The following is a 13,689-nucleotide window of genomic DNA, read 5'->3' on the forward strand; positions in this document are numbered from 1 at the left end:
CTTACGTGCCCATAAATGCTGAAGAACTGACTGGCTCTTGGGTAATGAGAGCAAGACGTTTCCATAAGGTCAAGAATCAAGTCAGCTTCTCTTATCTAATTCTCGTGCCATTAGAAATGCAAAACTGCTGTCTCTCCATTGTGTGATTTACAGGTGTTTCTCCGAAGATAAATTTATATGTTAAACTTGTCTGTTTTTGAATGCTGAAAGGCCAATGGATTAGAGAGAGAGAGAGTCTGTGTTATCCTGGGCAGCTCGTCCTTAGGCCTATCAGGCCTATAAGCTTTCAGCCCAGGGCTGTGCTATGGGCCTATTGTACAGCTTCAATCCAAGACAAAAGAACTAGGCCCAGGTATGGAAATTTGTTGGCCGGTCTAGCAATAATCAATTGATCACCCAACCAACTTTCAATCAAGCAGTTATACCCATGTAGGTTTCACGTATTCCAGGCCCAGCCTGTAGTCAAGAATTTCCCTCAAATCATTTGCACTTTCATATCATACTTTTGCACAATTGCATTGCAAACAAATCAAGCCTTAGAACCGATATAGCTTTCGGTCTCAAAAGTGAAAATAGAAGGATACAGATTTTGGTCTCAAAAGTGAAAATGGAATGGATATGGCTTTCGGTCTCAAAAGTGAAAATAGAAGGATAAGCTTTTGGTCTCAAAAGTGAAAATGGAATGGGTATGGCTTTCGGTCTCAAAAGTCTTCTTCAAGGACCTGATAACTTGGAACCTTTTAGGCTTTGTTTGTTTGTAGACTTATAATGCATCTGTTTGAAACCGCGATTTTCTCTCTTACTTGATACAAAATTTATACCTTTGTCTTACTTACACTCATTGGCAGTACAAATTTTGCATCCAAAAAATTGATGCAAAATTCACACCACCTTCAACTTTCTTCATATATCATCTTCCTTCCTAACTCACTCCCAAACAATTAACTTTCTTCATATATCCATTCTCTTGTATAAAATGAAAACCCCTTCAACTTTACTTTTCTCACAAACAAGTAAGATAAAGTTGATCTGAAGCAAAAATAAATCAGAATTTACACTCAGCCTATTTGCATTTCCATGCATTTACACTAGTGTAAATGAAATTCAGTCGAGAACTAAACTAAGCCTTGGGTTCATATATGTGGATACTTGACCAGAATGAAGAGGGGTCCAAACCCAACAATGGAGGGACCCCTCTACCTGACATAAAAAAGAAAGGAAAAAGAAAAGGGAGGAAAAACATATAATGGTTATCTGCAATCCTTCAAAGAGAATAAAGTCAATCATGCTTTAACAATCATCACATCTTGTGAAGTGGAAACTCCTTTTTTTTGCCTTTACATTCTTGCTTCCTAGTCACATGTGTCTTCCACTAGACAAGTTTCCACATGACTTTCCCCTAATGTCCTCATGTCATGGTCTAGTTTCTATAGAACAAGCATACTTGCTTCCTAGCCACGTATGTCTTCCACTTGACAAGCTCCTTAGGAATTTTGAAATCAGATGACTAGCCTCCTAGTCCTAGGAAGGGTAAATTACTTAAACATCCCATTGGGTTTCAATGGAAGAAAATGGGGTACAAATGACCAAGAGAATGATCAAGATAAAAGGGAGATTGTGTTTGGCCAGACAGTGAGCAATCTTGTTTCCTTCTCGCTTGATATGGGTAACCGAGGAGGTGAATTCTCTTAGGCCCTCTTTGGTTTGCAGGAATAGGGGTCTGAAATCGGAACCAGAATAGCCCATTCCTATTTCCATCCCTGCTGGAATGGTATTCCCCCGTTTGAGGGAATGAAATCCCATTCCTGCTGATTCTAATTCCCATTCTCATTCCTGTTTCAATTAGGAGTGAGCATTATTCAATTAAAACCAAAATATCGAACCGAAAATTTCGATTTAGAAATTCGGTTATTTCGGTTTTTAGAAATTTTGGTTTTCAGTTTCGATTTTCAGATTTAGAAATTCAGTTAACCGGAAAAACCGAATTAACTAAAATTCATTATATAATATATAATATACAATATATAACATTTAATATATAATATGTTATATATTTATATTAATATATTATATAATGTATTATAATGAAATTAAATTTCATAATATATATTGTAACAACATATATTTATAGGTTATAATATATAATATTATATATATATATATATATATATATATATATATTAGTTAATTAAAATCAGTTTTTAACCAAAATAACCAAAAACCAAACAAAAATTTCAGTTCGGTTATTTCGGTTTTGATTCAAGTTTCATTTTTTATTTTGATTTTAAAAATTTCAGTTTATTTGATTCGACTTTTAACCGAATAAACCAAATGCTCACCCCTAATCTCAACCAAGCAGACTATGGGAATGTATCATTCTGATTCCAACTGTGAACCAAACGAATCATTGTTAATTTACTGCAAACAATGATAATGAGGCGCACTCACCAAGGTGGTTCCTTATTCTTCACCAAAAGAAAAGAGACAAGGGTAAGAGAATCACTCTCCAAAACAATGTGAGAAACGCTAACCTCTAAAGCAGAGCGAAGACTCTCCCACATGGTTAGAACTTCAATCTCCATGGGAGATAGACAATGAGCAACATGACTTGTCCATGGTTGAAGAGACCAATATCTAATGACTAATGACTTGTATCCCCTTTGACCATGAAACCATGTGACCAAGAGAAGGATCAAGATAAGGAGAGGCCTTGTTTGGCCAGATAGTCAGCAATCCTGCTCCCTTCTTGCTTGACATGGGTAACTGACGAGGAGATGAATTCTCTTAGGATCCGTTTGGTTTATAGTTGAAATTGGAATTAGAATCAAAATCCTCTAGAATTGGAATGGGAATGATCCATTCTTATAATTTGTTTGGTTTAGACAGGAATGTGAATGAGAATTAGAATCATCAGGAATTGAATTTTATTTCCAAGAGAGGGGCAGGGAATGGCCATTCCCTCAAATAGGGGAATGCCATTCTAGCAGGAATTGGGAATGGGATTCTGAATCCACTCAACTAAACAGTTGGAATCGGAATACCCATTCCGATTCCAATTCCAGACCCTTATTCCTGCAAACCATATGGGGCCTTAGTAATTTCCGGCAAGAAACGATAATGGGTCACACTCGCCAATTGGAAAGAGACAAGAGTAAGAGAGTCGCTCTCCAAAACAATGTGAGAAACACCAACCTCCAAAGCAGAGCAAACACCCACCCACATGGCTAGCACTTCAATATCCATGAGAGAACAGACGTTGTGCAACATGAGCCGTCCATAGATGAAGAGACCAATACCTAATGACAGGAAAAAGATAAGGAGAGGCCATGTTTGGCCAAAGAGTGAGCAATCATGTTTCCTTCTCATCTAACATGGGTAACAGAAGAGGAGGTGAGTTCTCTTAATAATTTCTTGTAGACGACAATGATGGGTCCCACTCACCAAGGTGATTCCTTATTATCCACTACCAAGAGAGACAAGAGTAAGAGAAACACTCTCCAAAACAATATGAGAAAATGCCAACCTTCAAAGCAAAGCAGAGACCCTCCCACATGGCTAGCACTTCAATCTCCATGGGATAAAACATTTTGTATTATGATCTGTCCATAGATAAACAGACCAGTACCCAACGACTTGTATCCCTTTAACCATGAGACCATGGGGAGGCTGGGGAGCTTATTAACAGAAGGGACAGAAATGATTATCTTTCCAAACTACCCTTAATTATTAGTTCCATCTCTTAAATATATTTCTAATTTGATAAAGGTACCCTCATTTATAAACACTAAATCCAGTTTTACCACTTCAATTTTTTTCCATTTTATTTTGCTTCATGAACCTATTTTCAACTTTTCAATCACCTTAACCATGTGGCAGAGCCTTTTAAAAGTATAAAACAAAGATATTATTTTAGATGTATTTTAAAACATTTTGAATAATTTAACCTAAAGGTTAAATAGACTTTAAAAACATTTTAAATGTTATTGTAGACAATAAAATTTTTATGTGATTTAAATGGCCCATGTCCCCCCATAAACTCAAAGTTGTTCATGGGCCTTAGTGTGGGTCCTTTCTATTTGGGCCTTGTTCCATATACTCAAATTTGTACATGGGCCCTGTGTGAGTTCTTTACATTTGAGCGTTGCTTTTACCAGTCTATTAGCATAAGAAGAGGGTCCATAAGGAACCCGTTTTAAAGTCAATTTCAAATTTAAATTTAAATTCAAAATAAAAATTTTGGTAATTTATGAAAATATCCAACTAGAGCATATCCTAAAAATGGAAACCTAGTCAAATGATTTAAGAGAGAATAAATGATGATAAAATCATTTTTCATGAATGTGAATTTGCTAACCTTCTTGTTTATAAGAGCTAACTAGAGCTAATATAATCTTTAGTCAGCCTAGGCACATTTTCCATAGATAGAAATTAAACAACGATTAAAGAGAGAATAATGGGTGATAAACCATTCTCTCAAGCAATGCTTTTGAACCGTTGTTTACGTGGATGGTTGGATCGTTTGGCCAAAAACCGTCAAGCACAAAGAGAGGGGAGAAACGGCCTGAAAGCTGTCAACTCGTTTGAGTTGCAGAGAGAGGAGAAACTGAGAGTCTAAAACACGAACTTAGATCTGAGATCCAGCACAAAGAGAAGAGGAGAGAGAGAGAGAGAGAGAAGAAGAAGAAGAAGAAGAAGAAGAAGAAGAAGAAGAAGACTACAGACGTTGCAAAGAAATTGATCTCAAATCTGAGATCCGAGAACTCATATCTCAGATCTGCGTCTGTTACCATTGCCTCGTTGTCGTCGTTGTTGTCATAGTCAGCCAAGGCACACTTTCCCATATATAGAAATTAAACAATGATTAAAGAGAGAATAATGGGTGATAAATCATTCTCTCCAAGCAATGTTTTTGAACCATTGTTGACATGGACGGTCAGACTGTTTGGCCCAAAAACCGTCAATTCATTTGAGTTGCAAAGAGAGGAGAAACTAAGAGTCTGAGACACAAACTCAGATTTGAGATCCAGCACAAAGAGGAGAGAGAGAGAGAGAGAGAGAGAGAGAGAGAGAGAGAGAGAGAGAGAAGAAAAAGAAGACTACAAACATTGTAGAGAAATTGATCTCAGATCTGAGATCCGAGAACTCATATCTCAAATCTTAGATCTGTGTCTATTACCGCCACCTTGTTGTCATCGTCGGCGAGCATCGAATCCTCCTCCTCCTCTTCCTTCTTCTTAATAAATTCTCCCTCTCCTTTTCCTTTTTTCCTTTCTCATTCCTTTCTTTCCTTCCTTCTTTTTTTCTTTTTCTTTTTTTTTTCTTTCTTAGCCGACAACAATATCTTCTCTGGTTCTCCTTTTTCATGTAAATCAAGGTTCAAAGTATCGGAAATGCCAAGTGTATCGGAAAGGCAATTTTAAGATACGTATCGGGATATGCCTTGGATACGCATGTGTATCGGAGAAAAACTAAGATACGCATTGATATGCTTGGAAACACTATAAATACTTTAATAAATCATAAAAATACAACAATAACACTAATATGTTTTAATGGTTTTATGAAGAAATATATTATAGCTAATTATAATTTCATTAAAAATCCTATGCTTAACTATAATTTATAAATTCTAATTCTTAAGTTTTAATGTTTTATGGGATGAGAAAAAACCAACTCTCCCATCTAACCATAAAACATACATTGGCACAACTTCTATGTGAACATATAATTAATAATAATAATTATTTAAATATTTATTATTTATTATTCATTTTCAAAAATTATAAAAAATAAATAAACATTATATAATATATTCAAAAAGTAGTTATTAAAGAAGAAATTTCAATTGTGGATATGATAGATCATCTATAGAATTATAATATATTCAATCATTGTGATCAAATGATAAAATATAATTAATTGATTATTTATATTTTAATTCTACAAAAATAAGAAATAATTATTAAAAGAAGAAATTTTCAATTGGTCTATGGATATCATAGATCATCAATAGAATTATAATATCTTCAATCGTTATGATTAAATGATAAAATATAATTAAATATTATTTATTTTTTAAATTCTAAAAATAAAAAAATATTAAAGAAGAAACTCCAATTGCTCTATGGATATGATAGATAAATCCATAGATCTAAAACATATTTAGTCTTTATAGGCAAAGAAAAAACTTACATTTTCAAATTTTTATTAATTTATATTTTCCCCAAATATCTTCATGAAATTTCCATAAATCTACTGATAGCACAAAAAAATTATGATTTTGAATGTAAGAAATGTAGATCAACATAAATTTAAACATTCATGGAAAAAATCACAAGATATTATAAAAGATTGAAAAATTTACCTATTTTTTCCATATTTTTTTTTCAAAATTTGAAAAATCTTAAAAAAAAAAATTAATGATTCACACTTGTTTCTTGCAAAATTTTACAAATCTAGCACTTTAGAAATGAAGTTTGGAGTTTTAGAGTCATTTAGGGGTGAAAGAAGGCTTATTTTGGGAAAAAGAAGCTTGCTTTCCCCCTTTAATTTTTCTAAGTTTTTGTCCGTATCTTTTTCGTCGATACACTACTGTTACGTCCTGGTACACCCCCGATATGCCCCAATACGCCCACGATATGCCCCCGATACGCATGAAAAAAGACGAGACGTCCAATTTCCATGCGTATCCTGTATCGGTTTTTAAAAGATATGATACGGTACGCTCCGTATCGGGCGTATCGTATCGAAATTTTAAATATTGATGTAAATATTTGCCCTAATACAAACTGTTCGACTTAGATGGTCGAACCGCTGACCCGAAAATCAGTAGCTAGAATAGTTCTATTTTCGAGTCGATTCTTAAAACCTTGTCTCCAAGAATGATAATAACCTTTTATTCTCTAAAAAGGGTAGAAAAAACCAATCAAATCTTCAATTAGTGGGAGAAAGAGAGTAAACCAAGCAATCTATAAAGAAGGGCTTCTATCAAGAGGAAATGACCTTTGGTAAAAAAACTAAGTAAGAAAACTATTAGAGGAGGAAATACACACTATCTTTTGAAGAACAAAGCTATAACACAATTCTTGCATAATCATTCTTTTAATCAAACTTCTAAAGCCCAGTTAAAGAAAGCAATGTCCATCATTTTTTGAATTACAAATCACGTCATTAACCCTTAACTGCAACTCACATACAAATCTTGAAGTGAAAAGAAAGTGTATGTATCATCAAGAGAGAATCAAAAGTTTCATCTATTTTGTAAGATAGTTCAAATACAAAGAGTTTGTATCATATTTACTTTAAATATAAGAAAAATCAATTTTATTTAAACTTATCTCCACTTTTTCTTATGTTTGAATTTGTACATGAAATTTGTGTTGACAATTATATAAATTTTTTTAATCACTAAAACTAACAACTCTTTAGTGAAGGGGTGAAATAAGATACTTACCTCAAACTACATGGGATAAATAAGCCAATAAATAAATTCAAGGGGAGATCTTACTATTTGATTGAAACGGGGGGAGAAATACCCCCAAACTACAAGAGGTAAATAAGTCAGCTTCTACTCTCCCATATCAACTTCTACTGTTTGAATTTCACAGGTTCCAACTTCCAATAACCAAATCCACATAGGGGTAGTGCGGGCTTCAAGTAGGATTGCTTGATTTAAAGAATTTCAATTACATCACGTTCGAGTTAGGGTTCAATACCCAATCCGAGCCAAATTGTACCCCTTTCACCAATGTTTTCAAAACTGGACCGGACTGGGCGGTCAGACCAGAAAATAAGGAATCGGTCACCTGACCAATTTCTTTTTACCCTAGAATCGTCTTTTGGACAAAAACCATTGATTTGGTCAATAAACTACTGATCTGGGCGGTCGAATCATTCAAATCATCCAACAAGTTTTGGTCTTTTTGTCAGAACAGACCATCAATTTGATTCAAACGATCAGACCATTCGACCCAAAAACTAGACCCCTGAATGATTCATTGTCTGATTTTAACCATGTTATCAGCTATTTTAGCATACATATTCTAGTCTCCAAAGGGGGCTGCCATGTCTCCCCCCTTTGATAAATTTCAATTCCTTGGATGGAGATATGTCTAGCGAATCTAGACCATCTTACCAAACTAGTGCCAAGCGAAAACATAGGAGTCTTATTGGGGAAGTATCATAATGCGAAAGTAGGCGATGAGTGAGTGTCAAAATGTCAATGTGTTGTGTGGAGTCTTACTCGATAGGATACTTTGATCAATAATTTCAGACATACCATCAACATCGCCTTTTATCAAAAGCCAAATAAACAATTTAAAATCAAATAAAACAATAATTGCCTACTGGTGTGAAAGAGAGAGAGAAGGCTTAAGGCAAGGACGTTTTTGTTAAAGACAAACTTTAGGATGCATTTGGTTGCAATGCAAATCTGATCTTGAATCTGTTTGTTTGACATGATTTGCATTCTTACCTATACTTTTTGTCTTATTTTCAATCACTAGCAGTGGAAATTTAACATTTCAAAATTTGATGTAAAATTTATCTCAATTCTCTTTCATATGAAATTGGGACTATATCATCTTGCTTCATACCTCACTTCCAATCAGATAACCCTCCCATTAACTCCATTTACTTTTATAAGGTGAAATTACACCATTTTACTTCAAGGTCAAATACTAAGCAAAACTAACCCAGAATTTAAACTCAGCCTATTTGCACTTTGATACATTTATATCAGTGCAAGTAAAAGTTTGTGCTGCCATCAAATGCAGACTTAAGAGTGGTTGACGTTTTTGATTGCCAATAAATATTTTTTATCTGTGAGTTCAAGCCCGAGTAGTCACTTCATGCAAATGATAAATGCTCTAGTATACTAAAACAATACGAATGCGTTTTCACCACCTTAATGGCACTTGTTGACGACCGAGTAATTCGGTTGGTCGCCTCTCGACATCCCTTTGATACGTAGCATTTGTGCAAATAATGATACATTCAGATGGTAAAAGCTCATCTAATTAATTAGCATGATTTGAAATACCCACCTTTTTGTTGGGCCCATTCATTAAGTTGTGTTTGGCACCATTTCTTTTTTAGGGGATACGTTTTGAATGAACAAATAGGTGAGAAATATGTGTTGTCATATCATTTATAATAGCCATTTTAGCTAGAATGATTAATGCTAAAACATGAATTAAGCATTTCTACAAACACGTAACAGCCTCCCAACGTGTATTTTTATGATATATCTGTTTCAAACAGCCCCAAATAACATTTGATGCTTTCTACCAAATAAATAACAGTTGATGCCTCTCAAGAAACCGTTCAGTCTAAAAGCTTAAGCTGTTAGTCTGGTTTTCTGAATAGGTTGTTATTTTCTAATGTGCCCCCTCATGTGAAAAAATAAGTATAAGCTTGTGCGTGAAATTTAATTAATTGTAATGAAGGTGATAAGAATTGAACATTAGACCACTTGATTAATCAACCCAAAACATTTTGGGTAGATTGTACTAATGGCAGCAGTACCAAATTCAACCTCAGTAATAGATATTGATTCTTGAATCAACCAAAGTATTAGTTTGTTTCAAGGTTTTTAAACCGAACTGGACAACGAACCGGTCAAGGGTCTGGTTCTCAGGTCAAACAATCCAATCGTTCAAATCGAACAGATGGCTCATTCTAACAAAAAAAAAATTTAAATGGTCAAACCATTGGACGGTTCGAAGATTTGACTGGATGGGTTAGCAGTTTGTTGATCAAATCAACGTTTTTGGCGAAATAACGATTTTGAGGTAAAACGGAATCGATCACCTGACCGACTCCCGGTTTTTTCGGTCTGATCCGGTTTTAAAAACCATGGTTTGTTTTACATTTCCTAACATCTTCCCATGTATTCAATTGATGGTGGTGATACAGAGATTAACCGCTCACAAGTCGCAATGCTATGCCCCTTGTAATTTTATCAGTCCATTAGTCCAGCATGATCAAATAATAAAAATGGATCGAGTGATTAGATGAAATACTTTAACTATTAGGGGACATTCTTTTTTCGGATTTTGAGAGGGGGGAAAGTTGGTCAATGGGATTTTGGTTCCCATTGACCAAGAGTCCCATGTTTTTTTTTCAAATTTATGTGAAGATAGGGAAAGTTTATTTTCTTGGGTATCACTTACCCTAGGTGATACCCATCTCCCAAGTGGGTAAATAACTTTCCCACCTAGGGGGAAATTTGCCAACACCTGAATGGGACAAAAATGCCCTTTTTAATAATGGATTTTTATGGCTAATACAATGATTGTCTAATTTACATGAGAAATAAAAGAACATGGGTAAATGTACTTACCCGAATAAGTATTTCCTAGGAAAAACTTACCTAGATAGCTGCATTTACCTAGGTAAATAACATACCGAAAAGCGAACGAGGCCTTAGTTTTCAATTTCATTTGAGAACACAAGTTCACATATGTCAAAATGAAACCACATTTGATTATTAAGGAAAAAAGAAATAACTTCATCACAAGAATTTAATATTTAAAAAATGAGCCAAATTTCTTCTTTTGAGAACAAGAATGGGCCAATTTTAAAAAGATAATCACAATCAAGGTCCAAAATACATTGGATATCCATAACTTTGCAATGTGACCCATATATGTTCTTCACCTTTTTTTTTTTTTATTGTCAAATCCACATACCTTTACTTATATATGACATCACTACAATCCGTCACTCGTCAGTACTCCATTATTATTCTTCTTTCTAATTTTAATATGGGAAAATCTATGATAGGGAAAATATATGTTATGGAAAGAGTTTTGACCATCAAAACCCACTCATAAATTTTGATAAATAACACCTTATTTACTATCACATTTCAATTTGTTTATTGATCAGTTGTTTTTTGGATATCATATCTTTTCCATATCATAATCAAATCCTTTTAATATTTATTCTTTTTATTTGAAAGATAAATAAAAAAACACACAAACTATACGAGTACTCAGAACGGAGTCCAACTATGCTACTTGCAAAATGCTAGCCATCCTTAACGCATGGGAAGCATGTATTACAATTTTGTTTTTTTGAAAACCTCCATTTATGGACACAAAGTTGTGATATATAGTGTTATTTGTTACTAGAAGAACAAGACGTGTCATTTCTTTTTTCTTTTTTTTTTTTTTTGGTAGAGGGGTTTAAAACGAATTGAGATCTGCTCCTTACAAAGCACGCCTCACACCGAATTCATAGCCACATCCCACCTTGTATTAAGAGCATCTCTTCATGAATAATAAATACAAGTATGGGGTACAAGAGATGTTTCTTGTAAGGTTGGTGTGAGACATTCTCTGTGAGGAGCAGATCTAGACTCGGTTAAAATTTGTGTCATTTCAAATTATTCCTTCAGCTGTCAATGGTTTGTTTTTTCAAATTCCTTCAGCTGTCATTTCAAATTTGTGCAATATCAGAGTTTGGATATGCGTAGAAACAAAGCATGGAGACCAGGCTAGAAACACACTAAGGGGGTATTTGATAATGTAAATGGTTTGTTTTTTCTTAAAAAACAACTGCTGCAAAAAACTGTATTATTTTTGGTAAATGCCAATTGCTTTGGTTGTAGGAAACAATTTGTCGATTTGTTGATGGCACATCTAATATTGTGAACCACTGACGTTTTGTTTATGTTTAGTGTTTCTAGCCTGGCTTCCACATTTTGCATATAGCTGAAAAAAGAACAAGATACATTGGTTTGTGATTCACTTCTCCCCCTTTTCTTTATCTAGTCTTAAATTTAATAATAATTTTAATATTCACATAATAAAAACATTAAGGGTCCATTTGGTTTTGGGGAATAGAAGTTTGGAAATAAAATCAAAATGGTTCGTTCCAATTTGTTGTTTGGTTGGGCAAAATGGGATTTTGATTCCTAGCATTTTCCCATTCAAGGAAATGGCCATTCTAGCTTTGAGAATGATAATTTCATTCTAGCTTGTTAAAAAATAAGACAAGTGACTTAGGGTTTATTTGGTTCATGAGAATATAGATCTAAAATTGGAATTGGAATGGCCCAATCATTTGGTTGGGTGGAATGGTATCCTGATTCCTATTTCTAGTGAAATGGCATTTCCCCATTTGAATGAATGGTTATTTCGGTCACACCCCTGAGAATGAGAATTATGTTTTATTTGGCCAAATAAAAAAGATACTTGATTTAAAAACCGCCAAACCCTACCCAATACCAACCCTCTTTGAGAGTGATGAACCCCCCCCCCCCCCTCCAGCCCTGTTTCTCTTTCTTATTCTAGGGGATTTCAATTGCAAACCAATCAAATGCCAAGTATTAATGTAATATACAACTATATATGTTAGAATATTACACATATAGTTGTAATATTTATATATATATAATATTGCATACATATTTTTGGAACACAATATAAAATATTATATTATATGTTATAATATTACATATAATAATTTGCCTAAAATAACATAAACCCATAATCTAAGTTGACTTATGTTGTATTTGGTAGCACTGCCCTCTACTTGAAATATCAAATTGACTTTTCTACAAATAGCCACACATGCATGCTTTTTTCTAAGGTTGCCTGTTTCAATCTTTCAACTATAAATAATCGGATGCCAATTTGTATTGATCAATCATTCAATCTAATGATACCAACTACCAAACACAACATTAAAGTAGTGGTTAGTAGGTTCATAATGGGTAATATTATAGTTTTTACACGATAATGAACTTCATTTGTAATAAAAAAATGAATTCATAATCATTAATATAATTAATGAATTATTTAATTTCATATATACATATTAAGGTAATGGGTTTGCAAGCGTGTATGTTTGACTCAAAATCATGTTATATTGGAATAAAAACTTTATACAAATTTAAAATGGGTTCACATACAAATTATAATTTTATGATGCATTACTTATATCATACTACATAAGTAACGTATTATTTAGTATTAATGCAAATTAAATATCTATATGTCACCCCGATCTAGAGTATGGACTATGCCGTATGACCTGAACCCAGCTATTCCAATCAGATCAGACCAGGCCAAACCAGACCAGATCGGACCAGTATGAGAGTTGCAATTTGGCTGCAAAAATCAATATAGAAAAAAAATAAAAGTCATTTTATTACAACTTCAGTGCTAGCTTTGATGATTAATAAGATGCTTATATTTATGTATTTAATCAATCTCTAATTGTAAAGGTTGAAAATGTACATTCAATTATTACTTTTCACCTCATTTAATCCCCTCTCATTAAGTCTTATACTTAAGGTATTAAATCATATTTTCTTTTATTAAATCATATATTTTAAGTTATTTTTCACTAATAATGCTACTAATTAGATCTATGTCAATATTTTTAACAATATAAGCCCATATAATTTAAAATTGATTAAAAAACAAAATAATTTTTATCTAAGTGGTGGCTAAGCAATTCAACCATCTGAATCAAATTAAGCAACCTGCAAAGTCGTAGTTAAATAATAAAATTTTAAAAATATAGAAAAATATAGACACATTTATGATATTTTTATTAATCAAATTAAAAAAATAAGTGTAATAAACAAGAATTATTTTTATTGATAATGAAAAATAAAATACATAATTTAGAATTAAAAAAAATATATAAAAATTGATAATAAATAGTTCAACTTTT

The sequence above is a fragment of the Nelumbo lutea genome, chromosome 2 (assembly GCF_056320005.1).
Source record: "Nelumbo lutea isolate HS-2025 chromosome 2, American lotus-T2T, whole genome shotgun sequence".
Classification (NCBI taxonomy): Eukaryota; Viridiplantae; Streptophyta; class Magnoliopsida; order Proteales; family Nelumbonaceae; genus Nelumbo; species Nelumbo lutea.